This window comes from Rhinoraja longicauda, chromosome 26 (genome assembly GCF_053455715.1).
Source record: "Rhinoraja longicauda isolate Sanriku21f chromosome 26, sRhiLon1.1, whole genome shotgun sequence".
Classification (NCBI taxonomy): Eukaryota; Metazoa; Chordata; class Chondrichthyes; order Rajiformes; family Arhynchobatidae; genus Rhinoraja; species Rhinoraja longicauda.
Genome location: NC_135978.1, coordinates 22,290,550 through 22,307,274, shown reverse-complemented (window position 1 = coordinate 22,307,274; position 16,725 = coordinate 22,290,550). Strand labels below are relative to the sequence as shown.

Sequence of the window (16,725 nt, the reverse complement as noted above, 5' to 3'; positions counted from 1 at the left end):
AACAGAAGTGTTGTAACACTTACTGGAATTAAACCAAGACTATACATCTGTAATACTTTCTAAAGATTAATAGCTGTTAAAAATTGCAGAATTACACTATGAAAGCAGATTACACACCACAAAGGAAAAGCAAAGCACACTTTAAAAATAAGGCACACCAATGCATAAAGCAACAAAACAGTCTTGGATCCTGTAACTTTAACATGGCAACTGAAATCCATAAGGAACTAAGGAATTTAGTACGTTTTCATTCCGATTCTCTGGACTGTAAGATTTGGATACATTAATCAACCCAATTAATTTTCAGAATTAGATGTTGCCAAATTAAGTTGTTACAGGATGATTCTTCATATTATTGTTTGGAGCGTAGGTGACAAATGTGAACCTGATTGGTCTGGATGGAGCCATTGCAAGTGCATGCATTCACACGAATCACACCAATTACAATCACCACATGGCAGCAATTCAATATGACTGTGGCATGCAGCTGTGACAGTCATGGTCAAACCGGCAAAATAATAAGGAAAATAAATACACAAACTGTGGAGCTGACAAAGGGCAATGGGGAGGAGGTGGGAAAAAGGGAGAGTCGCATTGGAAGAGGTAGGGAAGTCCAAGGAGTTGGCCGTTGACTGTAGAATTGTGAGCAAGGGAGCATGTGAAAGCACCCTGTTGGTGGGGCACTACTGTGGTAACAGAATGGCAAGACACTTAATGTTGAAGTGCAAATGGTTAAGGAAATATAACACATCTAACTTCTCAATCAACCACCCTTAAATAGTCACTAAATGCACGTTGACCTCAGTTGAAAGGAGGTACAGGCAGGTCAAGGGCAATGGGCTATCTCCACCCTGCAGCTTCAGATTATTGTAACCCTGATTTCTCAAGTTTATGCTTGGTTGGGAACTTCTCCAGACTGGAAGGTGGTAGGATGAGAGGAAAAGAGAGAAATATCCCAGCATCAAGCCAGAAATAAAAGGAGGCTGGGCTGTCGACAGCCACCAGTTGCCCCAAGCTTCCCTCAATCATCACTCCTATCTCCGACTATGTGTGCCACTACAATTTGTTTTGCCTTTGGGATTTCAGGGATTACAAGAGGCTGCCTCTGAAAAGCAGTCAATATAATCAAAGACTTGCCCTACCCCGGTCATTCCTCCTTCTCCCTGCTCCTGCACAGTTTGAAAGCGCACACCACCAGACTCAGGAACAGCTTCTTCCCCTCTATCATCGGGCTTCAGAACAGTCCTTCCATAAGCTAGGGTACTGTCCGATTGACCTCTACCCCCTTGCGGACATTGGACTGTGTATGGAACTGATGTGTGACAATGCTGAGAAATATATATTCTGCACTCTGTATTTTCCCCTTTGATCGACCTATAGTACTTGAGTTTGACTTGATTGCATTTGTACATGGTATATCTGATCTCTTTGGACAGCATGCAAAACAAAGCTTTTCACTGTACACGTGACAATAATAAAGCTAAACTAATGCTGGGATTTCTCATCTTCTCACCTTGCCTCACCAGTTTGAGGATGAGAAGATGAAAGATATCATCCAGCCTTATGCCACAGTCTATCCTCATTCCTTGCTCCCTCCTCTTCCTTGTCCTTTCTGGCCAACAAGCAGATTTCTTCCTACTTTTCCCTTCTTCTCTCTTTTAGACTCAATTTCATACCCCTCCATTCCTTCAAATATTACCTCTGTGCAGCAACCAGTTGTAGACATTCTGGTGGCAGCGTCCAACAGGAACCAAGAGATTGACAATAGACAATAGGTGCAGGAGTAGCCCATTCGGCCCTTCGAGTCAGCACCGCCATTATCTTTGGCCATTATCGCAATTGGAACTCAAAGGGGGCTTCAAGCAAACATTTTCCACTGATTTTTAGTATGGAAGTGAAATGTAGCCCAGTGTCATTTATCTTTCATTTGTTCTTTTCGCTCTGCCCCCCTTCCCCTTTCCTGCTGATGGAGATTGCACTGCCACTGCCAGGATACTCCAGGCAATTCCCAAAACAATTACAACATCAGAGACTAGCATCAAAGCAAAGCTCTCTACTAGGCTAACAAGGGAACGAGTTCCAACAGGGTCTTCAAATCTAAATTTGGTTTCTCGTCAAGTTGGTTTCTCTTCCACGGATGCAGCCCTACCTGCATCTTGTATTTTTATATTCAGGAAGAACACAACCTTTGCTTCATGCATTTATTCTTGTTCTAAAATGCAAAGATCAGAATTGACACCTGTCTTCTAATAAGCACATTTGTTAATTGTGCAGTTCATTATTTCTTACATTGCCCATCTAAAACCCTTATGGTAGAATACTTCCGTTCTTCTTCATGTAACGTATTAAAAAGTTCAGGAACTGTTTGCAGAACTTCCTTAAAAAGTTACAACTTTGGAATCACAACAGTTTTCCATTGTTTTAATGCTTAATACAATAATGCAGCAATTAACCACAATTAATCACTTGCACTTTACTGTTTTATTTAAAAACATTTAGTGTCTATAAAAGGGATAATTCAATTTCCACAAAAGCCATCTTAGATTTGATAAATCAGTTGCAACTGTCAGAAGTTTTGAACAGTCTAATGAAGCAAATCAAGTTCTCAATCTTGCTGTTTGAACTTCATCGTCTGGTTTGCAATGTGGACTCCTAATTACCCTTGTCACTGTAATCCAGAATGCTCGAGAAGGAGAAACATGACAAAACAGAGAAGTGGGGAAGGAGGGCTAGTAAATTATACAACACAGAACTAATTTGGCTTATGTGCTTGCACCAGGGAAGCGCTCAACACCCAAATCAGTCTAAAACAAGTCATAGGTTGCAGATCATGATCAACTGAAACTGCAGAGAAAATAAAAATCATCAATGGTTAGCTACTGAAAAAAACAGGACATGCATTTATACAACAATTTTCCTTGGAACATCTCAATGGTTTACACCCTTTGAGGGACTTTTGAAGTGTGTTACTGCCATAATGTGGAAATGGGCTGGGCATGAAGAGCACAGCAAGCTCCTACAGATACAATCTGATGATGACTTCCTTGCCTATTTGATTAAGTGTGAAATGTTCACCAGGATGTCTAGTGACTGTGTCTCCTCCTCACTTCACCCCTCTCTAGATTAAGTGAGGTAGGATCTCAAATCTCTTAACAGTTCAAAACTCTCAACATTAGATTTGTGTTTTCCCTCAAGTATTTAGAGTGTGACCTGAAGCTGCAGAAAAGTGGACACAATCAGCAAAGTAGAACACAGGAAAATTAAAGCTATCTTGCTATTTGAACTGCATCAGGTCTGGCTTGCAACGTGGACTCCTAATTGCCCACTGGAAAGTGCAGGAATTGAGTGAGTGGAGAATTACAAAATTGGACCAACTCTAAAACATCCAGGCAAATCTAATTGGTAGATTGGTTGCATCACTGGACGAGTATCCAGAGCTGGACCATTGGCAACGTACGCTCAACATCATGACAACTAGACAACTTAAATTTACTTCATTAAACAGCCATAGAAATCAAGAACTGATATCAGTGGCAGTCACGTTGAAACTACCGGCTCAGAAAAAACAATCAAGTTCATTGACGCCCAATAGTGACTGAACCCTATTCTTGACCCAGTGGGACTTGTATGCGATTCCAGCCCCACCTATGGTTGACTCCTAACTGCATCCTCAGTTAACAGTTGAACAAATGGACAATGAATGCCGGTGTTGCCAGAGGTGTTCAGATTTCAAACAAATAAGGGAAAAATCTGAAGATGCACTGTGCCATTTATGGCACACATATGCAAGACTTATAAGACAGATGCAGATAATGAAAATTAAAAGGATTTATTGAATGTCTGATTCTGTAAAGTTCAGCGTGAAGTCTACAAGGAACACTCATTCTAAGGGCACAAAGTGGGTAGACAGTTACCAGACTATGTAATGGGTCACACAATTTTCCTCCCCTCATCTCCAAAGCACAATGACTCTCTTACTCATGCCGATTTGGGTCACTTCCATTTTCAGGGGGCAATCCTCTACCTGAGCCCATTTATTCACAAAATGCTGGAGTAACTCAGCAGGTCGGGCAGCATCTCAGGAGAGAAGGAATGGGTGACGTTTCGGGTCGAGACCCTTCTTCAGACTGATGTCGGGGGGGCGGGACAAAGGAAGGATGTAGGTGGAGACAGGAAGATAGAGGGAGATCTGGGAAGGAGGAGGGGACGAGAGGGACAGAGGAACTATCTAAAGTTGGAGAAGACAATGTTCATACCGCTGGGCTGCAAACTGCCCAGGCGAGATATGAGGTGCTGTTCCTCCAATTTCCGGTGGGCCTCACTATGGCACTGGAGGATGCCCATGACAGAAAGGACAGACTGGGAATGGGAGGGGGAGTTGAAGTGCTCGGCCACAGGGAGATCAGTTTGGTTAATGCGGACCGAACGCAGGTGTTCAGCGAAGCGATCGCCGAGCCTGCGCTTGGTTTCGCCGATGTAAATAAGTTGCAATCTAAAGCAGCGGATGCAATAGATGAGGTTGTAGGTGGTGCAGGTGAACCTTTGTCTCACCTGGAAAGACTGTTTGGGTCCTTGGATGGAGTTGAGGGGGGAGGTAAAGGGACAGGTGTTGCATCCCGTGCGGTTGCAGGGGAAAGTACCCGGGGTTGGGGTGGTTTGGGTAGGATGGGACGAGTGGACCAGGGAGTTGCAGAGGGAACGGTCTCTGCGGAACGCAGAGAGGGGAGGGGATGGGAAGATATGGCCAGTGGTGGGGTCCCGTTGTAGGTGACGGAAATGTTGGCGGATAATTTGTTGGATCCGCTGGCTGGTGGGGTGGAAGGTGAGAACGAGGGGATTCTGTCCTTGTTGTGAGTGGGGGGAGGGGGAGCAAGAGCGAAGTTGCGGGATGTAGAAGAGACCCTAGTGAGAGCCTCATCTATAATGGAAGAAGGGAAGCCCCGTTTCCTGAAGAACGAGGAAATAGCGCAGGCTCGGCGATCCCTTTGCTGAACACCTGCGCTCAGTCCGCATTAACCAAACTGATCTCCCGGTGGCCGAGCACTTCAACTCCCCCTCCCATTCCCAGTCTGACCTTTCTGTCATGGGCCTCCTCCAGTGCCATAGTGAGGCCCACCGGAAATTGGAGGAACAGCACCTCATATTTCGCCTGGGCAGTTTGCAGCCCCTTGGTATGAACATCGACATCTCCAACTTTAGATATTTCCTCTGTCCCTCTCTTCCCCTCCTCCTTCCCAGATCTCCCTCCATCTTCCTGTCTCCACCTACATCCTTCCTTTGTCGTCGTCCCCTGACATCAGTCTGAAGAAGGGTCTCGACCCGAAACGTCACCCATTCCTTCTCTCCTGAGATGCTGCCCGACCTGCTGAGGTACTCCAGCACTTTGTGAATAAATACCTTCGATTTGTACCAGCATCTGCAGTTATTTTCTTATATTTCTCTACCGGAGCCCAAACAGGTTTGGGAAACCACCTGACAGAATCATATTGGAACTGACCCTGTCAACACAGGTCCAGAGGCCGATACCAGCCAGACCGTGAAAACTACAGTAGCACAGCTGGTGGAGTTGCTGTCTCACAGTGCGATCCTAATCTCGGGTGCTGTCTGCGTGGAGTTTGTGACCTGGTGGGTTTTTCTCCAAGTGCTCCAGTTTCATCCCACATTCCAAAAGCGCGTGATTTTGTGGATTAATTGGCCTCTGGAAATTGTAATTGTAATTTTCCTAATGTATAAGGAATGGATATGAAAGTGGGATAACGTAGAACTCGTGTGAATGGGTGATCGATGGTTGGCTTGGATTCGGTAGGCCAAAGGACCTGTTCAATCAATTAGAGAAGGAGACTAGACTCAAAACAATTGCATCGAGCTAGCCTGAGCATCCGTAACGGGACTTGGATAACATCCCCATCTGCTACCTCATCCAAAATCACCAGCAGATTGGGCTTCACTCAATGCAGTCAGGGAGGAGCGAGAAGCAACAATGTTTAATGTGCTCATAAACCTGATGACCTTGAGAGCAGTGATCCAGAGCACAAGATGACATGATGATTTATCAACCCCACACTTTGGCACAGAATGCAGGTGAAAGCATTAATCTTGTGACCAAGAGATTTATTCACAAAATGCTGGAGTAACTCAGTAGGTCAGGCAGCATCTCAGGAGAGAAGGAATGGGTGACGTTTCGGGTCGAGACCCTTCTTCAGACCAAGAGATATTACTTTGGATGAACATTCACTCCCATTTCTAGTCAGGAACTTTGACCTGAGGTCACGGAACTAACGCTGGGAAATAGGATTAGTGTGGATGGTATTTAAATGGTCAGCAGGGACGAAGTGGGCCATATGGCCTATTTCTGTGGTGTATGACTCTATGACTATTCAAAATTGGCAGGTAGGTAGACATAGCCAAGAAAATAAGGAGGGGAAGTTGGAGGAAAAATAAAATCACAATGAACCAGAAGTGAAAGAGGGGAAACATTTTGGAAATGTCAGAGCACTGATTTGTTTCTAGTATTGAATAAAATGCTGTTGCCTTGAGCGGGTGTATGAGAATGCAAGTCTGATGTGCCAGGATGTACCGTGATTAATACTTCAGAGTATAGATGTTAATGTGATCAATTTATGTCTTCAAAGCAGAGGGATTTATGGGTTTCAATTATTTCTTACCTTCCAAACACTTCCTGCTCCTAAATCTCTGTCACAACTACAATCCAACTCCAAAATGGTATTTAGACAACGGAGGTTCCGCTGAACACCTTCCCTTTCAGTGTCTACCAGCCTTTCACAGACAGGGTATGACTTGTCACACTCTGAGAGGAGAAGGCACCGAGAGACTTTGCAAGTTTAGGAGTAGCAAGCTGGAAAGAGAGGGGTTTGAGATTTTGGAAGTGGTTAATCGTGCACAACACAAGCTGTGAAATCTAAATCTGAATCAATCATCAGGTTCACATTGCTATGAAAATAAAGTGCTAATCATGCTCAATTTTCTCATCTGAAATTTAATGACATGACACATGGTCGTCCGAGTTTAAAGCTTTAAACTATTTTGTTCCTTCTCACTCTGCCCACACACTAATTTTCATGACAGGTTGTGATTCTGTAGGTTGAATCTTTCAAACTGTTTTATATACCATCTGGAGGCAGAAATACAGTACCTCAGGAAATTAAGCAAATAATTTGTTATGAAAAGATTTAATGCCAATTTTGCCCCTTCTCCCAACCTCTGCTAAAGGCAGTCAATCCTGCACGGAGACATCGTCAGGAAGGAGGGGGAATCTGGTAGTTCTTCCACTGCCATAACTATGCTGACAGTAAGCACTGCCTGCTTTCACAACCAAACATGATCAGCACCTGAAATTCACACTGTGCAGCATTGTCTACCAGCTAGATATTAAGAGCGAGGGTCCTTTTCCTTTCCAGTGGAATGATTTAACAGGTGTAGGGAACAGTGGAGAACAGAACAGAGCAACCACTCTGTCGGCACAGTGAGAGTAAAATTAGGACTAGATATTCACTGTGTCTTAGCTATTTGCAGGCTGCAGGGAAGCTACTGGGACTGCCTCTGCCACCTTGAACGTGGAATAATGTTTTCCTCTTCATTAAAATAACGCTATCTGCTCCTTTAACATTTGTTGACCAGAAAGCAGGGGAACAGAACAAGTTGCATTCTCTACAACATTACCCCATGGTCGGCTGCTAGAAGGCACATAAACACAGCCTGGAGCATTAGTATGATAAATTTACACTCTTACTTTTGCGGGTATGCACAACTAAAGACTATCATATCACAGCTTCGTATAGTACCCAAAAAAGTTCAATAATTCCGAGAGCTTCATTCTAAATAAAACTGTTGGTGGATTTAGGCAAGTTGATTGCACTTTACATCAACATTTACGCAGCAAGTGTTTCGATGGGACTTTCATCAATGCTGGATGGAAATCCATTGGCCAAAACACTAGTGCAACTAATATAACCATAGGAGTTTCATTCTCAGCTTGTATACAGTGGAATTTAGAAGGATGAGAAGGGATCTTATCGAAACGTATAAGATTATTAAGGGGTTGGACACATTAGAGGCAGGAAACATGTTCCCAATGTTGGGGGAGTCCAGAACAAGGGGCCACAGTTTAAGAATAAGGGGTAGGCCATTTAGAACGGAGATGAGGAAAAACTTTTTCAGGCAGAGTTGTGAATCTGTGGAATTCACTGCCACAGAAGGCAGTGGAGGCCAATTCTCTGAATGCATTCAAGAGAGAGCTAGATAGAGCTCTTAAGGATAGCGGAGTCAGGGGGTATGGGCAGAAGGCAGGAACGGGGTACTGATTGAGAATGATCAGCCATGATCACATTGAATGGCGGTGCTGGCTCGAAGGGCCGAATGGCCTACTCCATGACCTATTGTCTATTGTCTATTGTCAGCTCTATGCTTCTGTAGCTGCATGGTCTAGCTCCTGCTTTATTAGCAGGATCTGTAAGCTTCCGTTGGAGAGACAGGTCCAGTACATTTGAGGGATAGCACTTCAGTTAGGCAACTTTATTAGAAGTCCTGGTTCTGCCAATCCTATCTCTTATTGAAGATCCTAATCAGATTTATCTGATGAAGAGACCTCAAGAGTAGAAGTACTGCACCATTTGGCTGATTTTTTTTTAAAATGTTCATTTCAAAAACTGGGTGGGAGCCTGGAATAACTATCTGATTTACTCACTGTGTTATAGATGATACTGCCTAAATTATTAATACAGCATGAAGTGCTGAATATGGTCCTGGAACAGAGCTGAGGGCATGTTGTAGGATCAGGACTGGATGCCCCTCAAGTACAGAGTGGGACGTAATCAGCAGTGCTGTTAATAGAGAATGGCAGGCTGAGAGTTCAAATATTCATGTACTTAATAACTCCCACTTAGAAAGTTTCTATGTAGATTTAATCTTAAAATGGAACAAGGAAGAATTGAAATGTAAAAATGGAAATATTCATAGGATAATGAATAAACACTGGGGCCACACGATCATTTGATCATGCCATTATATGGGGCACTGATGAAACATGAATGTTGGTCTCCCTACCCAAAGTAGGATACTCTTGCAGTAGAGGGAGTGCAATGAAGGTTCACCAGATTGATTCCTGGGATCAGGAGATTGTTCAGTGAGAAGGAATTAAATAGATTGGGTTCATACTCTCTGAACAAGAAGAAAAAAAGAAAAAGCACTCATTGAAACATGCAGCATTCTTGCAGGGTAGCTGAGGAGACAATGTCCCTGTGCAGTGCTGTCTGGGATCTGGGATTATAGTTTCAAAAATAAAAGGGCCACTGGGTGCTGAAATTAGTTTTATTCATTTTAAGGATGTGCGTCTTATGAATTCTCTATTAAAGAGCTATGCAGAAATCAATTGATTTTTGGACATTAATGGGAAAAATGGGAAATTAGGCAGGTGCAGGGATATGGCCCTGAAGTAAACAGTCAATCAGTCATGATCTTAATTGAAGGTGCAGTAGGCATGAGGAATTGAATGGCCTAATCCTACTTCCATTTCTTGTGGCACGCACAATCTCAAAAGGGCCAATAGATTCCTGCTGCAAATCCTTTTCATTTCTGAAAGTTATCGCTGTCACCATAAGAGATTCGATCGGTGGCAGTCAACACTAACACAAAATCATGATGGACTCTCACAGATAGTTATCTAGCTGCACTGGTAGCAAGGAGACACCAAGTAGCAGCTGCATTCCTACCGACTGAAATTTATGAGCATTATATCAGAAGTGTCTTTCATAATATCCAGGAACTAATAACAATAAAAGTGAAGAAAACAAGCTCAGGTGCTGGTGCATGAATCAGTGACCAATTATCTCTACAACTAACTAGGTCTCACAGTAGTACCATGTACCTCCATTTCCCCAGGGTTTCAGTACACCAGAAAACCCACAGGGAGCAGCTCATTGAGGGGCATGGGAGGGAAGCCATCGTCTGTGGCTTGGACTCAGTGGGATTAATTACTCAGCCTAGCTACGAGTTTTAATTTTATTTATAGCCTTTTCAATAAAGTGATAAGCGAACATTTCCTTTAATAGGTTGGTTATATACTGCAGCTTTGGCGTATACATATATAGACACTTTGTATATTAGAAAAAGTTTCCCTAACAGAAGACAATTTTTCTTACTTTAAATTATTAACTGTACACCATGAAAATAGACATTTTCACACCAGGCACAGAAAGTCAGACAGGCCTCCTCTGGTTATCTGTATCTCCTAAACCCACCTAAAGTGATATTTTACTTTGGTGCCCATCAGATGGCAACCAACTTTAAAAAGAGGCAGGGGGAGGTGGAATTATTGGAAGTGAAATAGAGCTGTGATTTTCCCTGGATAGAAGGGCAACAAAAGACTGGAGACCCGAGAGTCCAATGAAAATCCATGGGAACCTTCGATAAAATTTCCTAAGTCCTACACACAAAGGGCTTATTAACAAGGTAACCCAAGCCAGTCCGAGGGCCCAGATGTCAAAGGGAGTCATTCGGAATGGAACAATTCTTTTTCAGAACAAAAATGTATTCCTCTCTGAGCATGAATACATTATGGAAGCTTTGCTGCCTACCCTAATTAAAGTCGACACGAGAAGAACTAGAACTTTAATTAATATTTAATACTGCATCACAAACAAAAGAATTTAGGAGAATCTATCATTAGCACTCAAGCACTAATCAGTGATCTTGAACCGTCAACAGCAATGTTGTGAAAGCATAGCTTCTCCTTTCCCTCATCTCCTACAACGGTCATTGGCGTTTGGCCTGAATACCTAAATATGTGTGAGCCTAGTGAACAGATGTCTGCAGGGCTATTCAACTCTGGTGTGCATCACAATCGCCTCCAATGGTGCCCTCATCTGGACATTCACACAAACTCTTGCCAGCCATCCCACTCTCATGCTCTGGAGTCGTACACATTTCTTGCTGACTTCTCTCCCCACTCTCTAACTCACAGACCTGGAAGGCTAATGGTCAAGTGCTTTTAATTTAAAATTAAGATGTTGTTTGAAAGAAAGGTTGAAAAATATAAACAGTTTCAATTGAATGATGATTTAATTTAAAATTGAATTAAAAACCTTCACTAGACAGGACAGTGATCCTGGTGGCCATTGATCAGCATGTTTCAGCACAACTGGTTCAATACAGGCAAATTCTGAGGGCATTTAAACCAAAGGAGAATCTCCGAATTTCTAGGTCATAGAGGCTGAAACTAAGAGCAGGAACATGGCCCGACATGGCCTTCAAAACCTGCTCTCATGTACACGCTCCAGTTTTGCCTTCGAAAAATCTGGTGTGATTTAAGTCTCACTCAAGATGAAAGCTTCATCATAATTAATATTCAGAGGCAAATCCCTGACCCTTTTGCCACCAATTTACAGATCTCATCTGTTTAAACACAAAATAGCCATCCTTTCTCAGATTTATATATTAATGGATATAATGGTAATTACATTTTACCAAAAAAAGGGACATGTAATTTGTTCCTGTTCCATAATCTGCGCACACACACAGTTGGTTAGCAGAACAATGAACCCAGCAAAGGGAATTCCTGTGACTGTAAATTTTTCAAAAACATTTCAGTTCATCCTGGAGGCCTTTTTATTGCCACAAACACAAAAATAAAGCTGGCAGTAGACAAGGCAAGCTTCTAAAGTACTAACAATGCTGAGAACTTCCCATTTTCCAACATTACTTCACGTTCGCATCACAAAACAAAATAAGTTATTCACCCCTGCACTTCTGGGCAACAATCAACCCTGTTGATATTCTCCATTCCTTGGCCACATCTTACTCTAGTTCCCTGCTTCTATCTTGAACCATCCACTGTCTCTAAATCATAGGAGCAAAATTAGGCAATTCGGCCCATCGAGTCTACTCCACCATTCCATCGTGGCTAATCTATCTTTCCCTCTCAACCCTATTCGGCCTTGGATAAATTGCCATTTCCATTAGTTAAACAACATGCAGAGCCAATATCGGGTTACGAGGGAAATGGGGGACCTCCATATGTCTTTGGTGGTGCAGGTGGGCAGTTTGGAAAGCCAGCACTCCTGTTATTTATCTGATATTGTGCCTGATTCAGAAGAATGGTATCTGGCTTCAATGTCGGGAGCCCCGACCGCCCCGACTTGCAGCGGGGCTTGGGTCGGCCCGTTGCGGACATTTCACCGTCCGGCGCAGCCTGGAACATGGCAACGACAACAGCCTGACCGCAGGAGAAGACGGCAGGGGAAGAGAAAAGACATTCTGGCCTTCCATCACAGTGAGGAGGGGACTGGAGGAGACTCACTGTGATGGATGTTTCTTTTTGGGGGGTTTTGTGTTGGTTGGGGTTGTGTAATTTGCTTATTTTATTGCTCTTATTGTTGGACTGTGGGTGACGAAATTTCGTCCAAAAAACTTGTTTTTTGGATGACAAATAAAGATATCTTGAATCTTGAATCTTGATGATGTAGCCTGCCCAACATCATCACTGCCCACATCTCACACCAGACTCTTAAAATCAAGCACTCTATTCTGAGATTCACCATTCCAAAAGGTTTTCAGGACACAGAGGAAACCCAAGATTTCATTGAAATAATGTAGCATCCCCACCAACTCATGGGAATCCATAAACTTCGACCATCTAAAGTGGCTCTTTAGCATCAGGGAAGCCTACGAGCAGTAGGTCTCTACAATGGGAGCACATAATGAACTACAAACCACAGTAGGCACAACATTCAAACCATCCTTCCAAGGCCCCTTACAGCGTAATTGAGGGACAATCTGCAGATCCAGCAAAGGACATTTCAGCACCTCACAACCGAGAAAACTGCAGAGGAAGGAAGTAATCCTCGACTCAAGAGACTGCCACCCTGTGTTCTGCAATCCCATCTAGACTATGGACGACTCTCTCAAATGGGACCCAAATTTAGCATCCGCAGCTTCCCCAAACATAATTTGGGATTCAGAAAGTGAGATAGTAACAAATGAGCCACAAATGAGGTTAGGAGAGAGATGGATCAGCTATGATTGAATGGTGGAGTAGACGATGGACTGAATGGCCTAATTCTGCTCCTATCACTTATGTTCTTATGATCTTATGAAATATTACTCTGCATGTTGTCAAACTAGTGTTTTACAATTCTTTAGCAGAACTGCCATTCTATTGTAAACATCTATATACTAAAACTCTTGTTTGTTTGTTTGTTCCTGAACTGCAGCCAAAATGAGGGGGGAGGCTGCTGCACCAATGCAGGAGAGGTTTGGGCCCAACGGGTCCACTTGGTCTAGTACATCTCTATTATTGAGTTCAAGGATCCCACATTAATCTTTTTAAGATTGAATTATGCTAATAGGCTGCACTATTTTAGATACGCAAGACTCCAGAAATAATCATGTATGTAGACTATGTCTTCATATCTGCTGGGTTATCATCCACAGATCCGTATCCTCACAAAGGCCTAGGTCAGAGTCAGGAATGTTGGGGGAGGGGGTGTCAGGAATGTTGGGGGAGGGGGTGTCAGGAATGTGGACTGGGAGTAGCAAAGGGTCTGAAACGTGGGCAGGTTTATAAACAGCTGAAACTGAGATGCAAGTAGAAGTTGCTGCATCAATGGAAAGATTGGCCTTGTGTCCAATTGCAGCCTTAGTGTCATTGCCGGCGGGTTTTTTTTGTTATCCCAGAGGAGTCGTTTCCCTACCCCACATGAATAACGGCTTAATGTGTAGGATCCTGGTAAGCATTGCCTCGTGCCTAAAAGCACTGAACTCTGGATTTAAACAAGTGTTGCTTGGTACTGGCTTGGGATGGGTGGTGTGAGCATTTGTGGGGTGAAAACACTGCATTGAGAAATTATCTAACCAGGGAGCAAGTTATTTTGGTTCTGGTGTTGTGTAATAAGACAGGAATAATTAATGCTCTCATAGTAAACAGTTTCATTGGAAAGAGTGATCTTACCTTGGAGGTGTTTTAAATTCAATTTTAGGATTTGAAAGAGTCTGAAACTAGTATCCTAAACCTAAATAAAGGCCATTTCAGAGTAATGAGAGGTGACTGGGATGGACTGGGGAAATAGTTAAAATGGAAGGTATCACATGAGCATTGACAGACGCTTAAGGCGACACTTTATGAATTTCAGCAAACAAAGATACCAGCAAAAAGAACTCCCTTAAGAGAAAAAATGTACCGTGTGGCTATTTAAAGAAGGATGAGAGTAAATTGATAGACGACTTAGACATAGCTGTGAAGAATAGAAGTAGGCCAAAGATTGTGAAATATTTATAAACTGGCAAAGGATGCCTGAAAATGATAAAGAGAGGAAATTAAGATATTAAACCGGCAAATAGCATAAAATAAGATATTCGGCAGAAATACTAAAGGAGAGCAGCTAAAGTAAACAGTGGTCCCTTGGAGGGCAAGACTGTGGATTAATAATGAGAAAAAGTAAAAGAGATTCTAAATTCAAAGTGTTGGAGGTACTTAGCAGGTCAGGTAGTATCTGTGGAGGGAGCGGGCAGGTAATGTTTCGGGTTGAGAGTCTGAATGCTGCCTGATCTGCTGAGTTCCTCCAGCGCCTTGTGCTTTGCTCAAAATTGCAGCATCGGGAATCGCGAGTCATCAGAGATTCTTAATAATTATTTTGGATTCATTTTCATGGTTGAAGAAACTAAATACATCCCAATGATAATAGATAATCAAGAGACAGCAGGGATGGAAGAACCCAAACAATCTCCATCGTTAGAAAAGATGCCAGGCAATTAAGAGGCCAAAAGACAGCCAATTTAATTGGATCCGCTGGCCAGCATTGTCGAGTCCTAAAGGGAATAACCCCAGAGGAATGGAGGTCGTGATTGTAACCTGTTGAAATCCCCTCAATTCTACAAAAGTCCAGACGATCAGAAACTTGAAAATAAACTACTATTCAAGAAAGAAGGGAGACAAGCTGGAAACTACAGAGCAGTTTGCCTAACAAGGGAGGAAATGCCTAATCACTGCAAAAATGCTGGAATCTATTCAGAGGAGTAAATAGGATATTGTAAAATCATATGCCAATCCAGCTTAGAGCAAACATAGAACATAGCACAGCACTCGAATAGATTCCAGCATTTTCCCAGTTGCCTGGTATGGCAATTACTCTTTGCCCAAGACCATGAGAAATTGAAGAGAGTTGTGAACACAGTCCAGCTAGCTCATCAAGCAAACCAGCTTCTTCCACCCCACCCCCCACCTATCAACTCCATCTACACCACGCTGCATCAGGAAGGCAGCTAGCATAACAAAGGTCCACTCAGACCTAAAGTTATCTCTCTGCTCCCCTCTCCCATCAGGCAGAAGATAAAGCTTAAAAGTACGCACCACCAATTTTAAGAACAGCTTCTTCCCTGCTGTTATCAGACATTTGAACAGATGTCTCATATGCTAAGGATGTATTTCCAATTTTCTAATCTACCAGGTGGCCGCCCTTGTATTGTTTTAACTTGCACTTTCCCTGATACATATCACTATATTCTGCAGTTTCATTTCTCTGTTTGCACTACCCTTTGTACTCATGTATGGTATGATGTGACATGATAGCATGCAACATTTTCCCATTGTATCGTGGTACATGTGACAGTGATAAACTAAAATCAATCCTCTGTATTCAAAACAGAAATTGGCAGACATTCGAACTGCAAGAGTTGTTGGTATGGGAAAGGGGTGTTGAGGCCATGCCTGGATTAACCACTATCTTAACAATCGGGGGGGGGGGGGGGGGGGGGGAACTGAGCCTCTCCTGCTGCAGTTTCTTTTTCTTATCATGAAAAATAAATAAATAAAAACTCTACTTGGGAGATTTCTTTGTTGCATAGATTGGAAATTGTCCTTCCATGTACATTAGACATCAAACGAAATACAATCCTGTCATATTGAAATGACCACCTTACCTTCTCTATATTAACATTCATAACCATTATGCAGTCTTGATTTCCTTTTGAAAATATTTCCCCCTCCCCCCCCAATAAACTACTCCATCTTTCATATGGTCACTGTGTTCACTCAAGATTTATTTTCCCAACGCATTTCTTCAGGTAATTAATTTCTCTCTCTGTAGCTTACCTTGTGTAGAAGGTTAATGCTCTATCTCTGTTTTTCAATCTGTCTCAAACAGTTCCTGATCTGTTGGCTCTGTTGCAGGAAATTAAATTTAATTGTAGAAAGGGTTCCAAGGCACAACCAATAGATTACAATCACACTGAAAAACTAATTTAATCCCTTGAACTAAAAAGAATAATCATATTTTGCTGGGAATATGCTTGTTATTTACCCAAGCAACTCCTATGACAGTTAATGCTACATCCTCTGCAGTCTCCACAACCTCATGTTTAATGGAAAGCCTCATTTTAAATGCTTAGCTGTCAATTATCCAGATTTAAGTGCTATTATTTAGGGAGATCCATTTAAAATGCAAAATTCAGGTGTGAAATTTTGTAGTTGACAGTCATAAAATGCAATTCCTGGGCACAATTACTGGTTAAAGAATAGTAAATACATTCTTACATTAGAGTCAGAAGCTGCTCACAATTCTGCTCTGTTGAACACAATACACTAGCTGCAGCATAACCAGTGATTTATAATTTACCATAACTAGACCTTTGTACTCAATGACTGCATTTGTAAATCCAACAGACCTGTCTACACTTTTTTTTTTAAATCAATGGTGCGTATTAGTTACATACTCC

General features: G+C 42.5%; 1 protein-coding gene across 5 annotated transcripts in view; it reads right to left on the bottom strand.

Annotated features, from left to right (window-relative positions):
- Positions 1-16,725, bottom strand: part of LOC144606521 (flotillin-2) — a 93,942-nt gene that overhangs the window by 33,130 nt on the left and 44,087 nt on the right. The gene's annotated exons all lie outside the window — the stretch shown is intronic.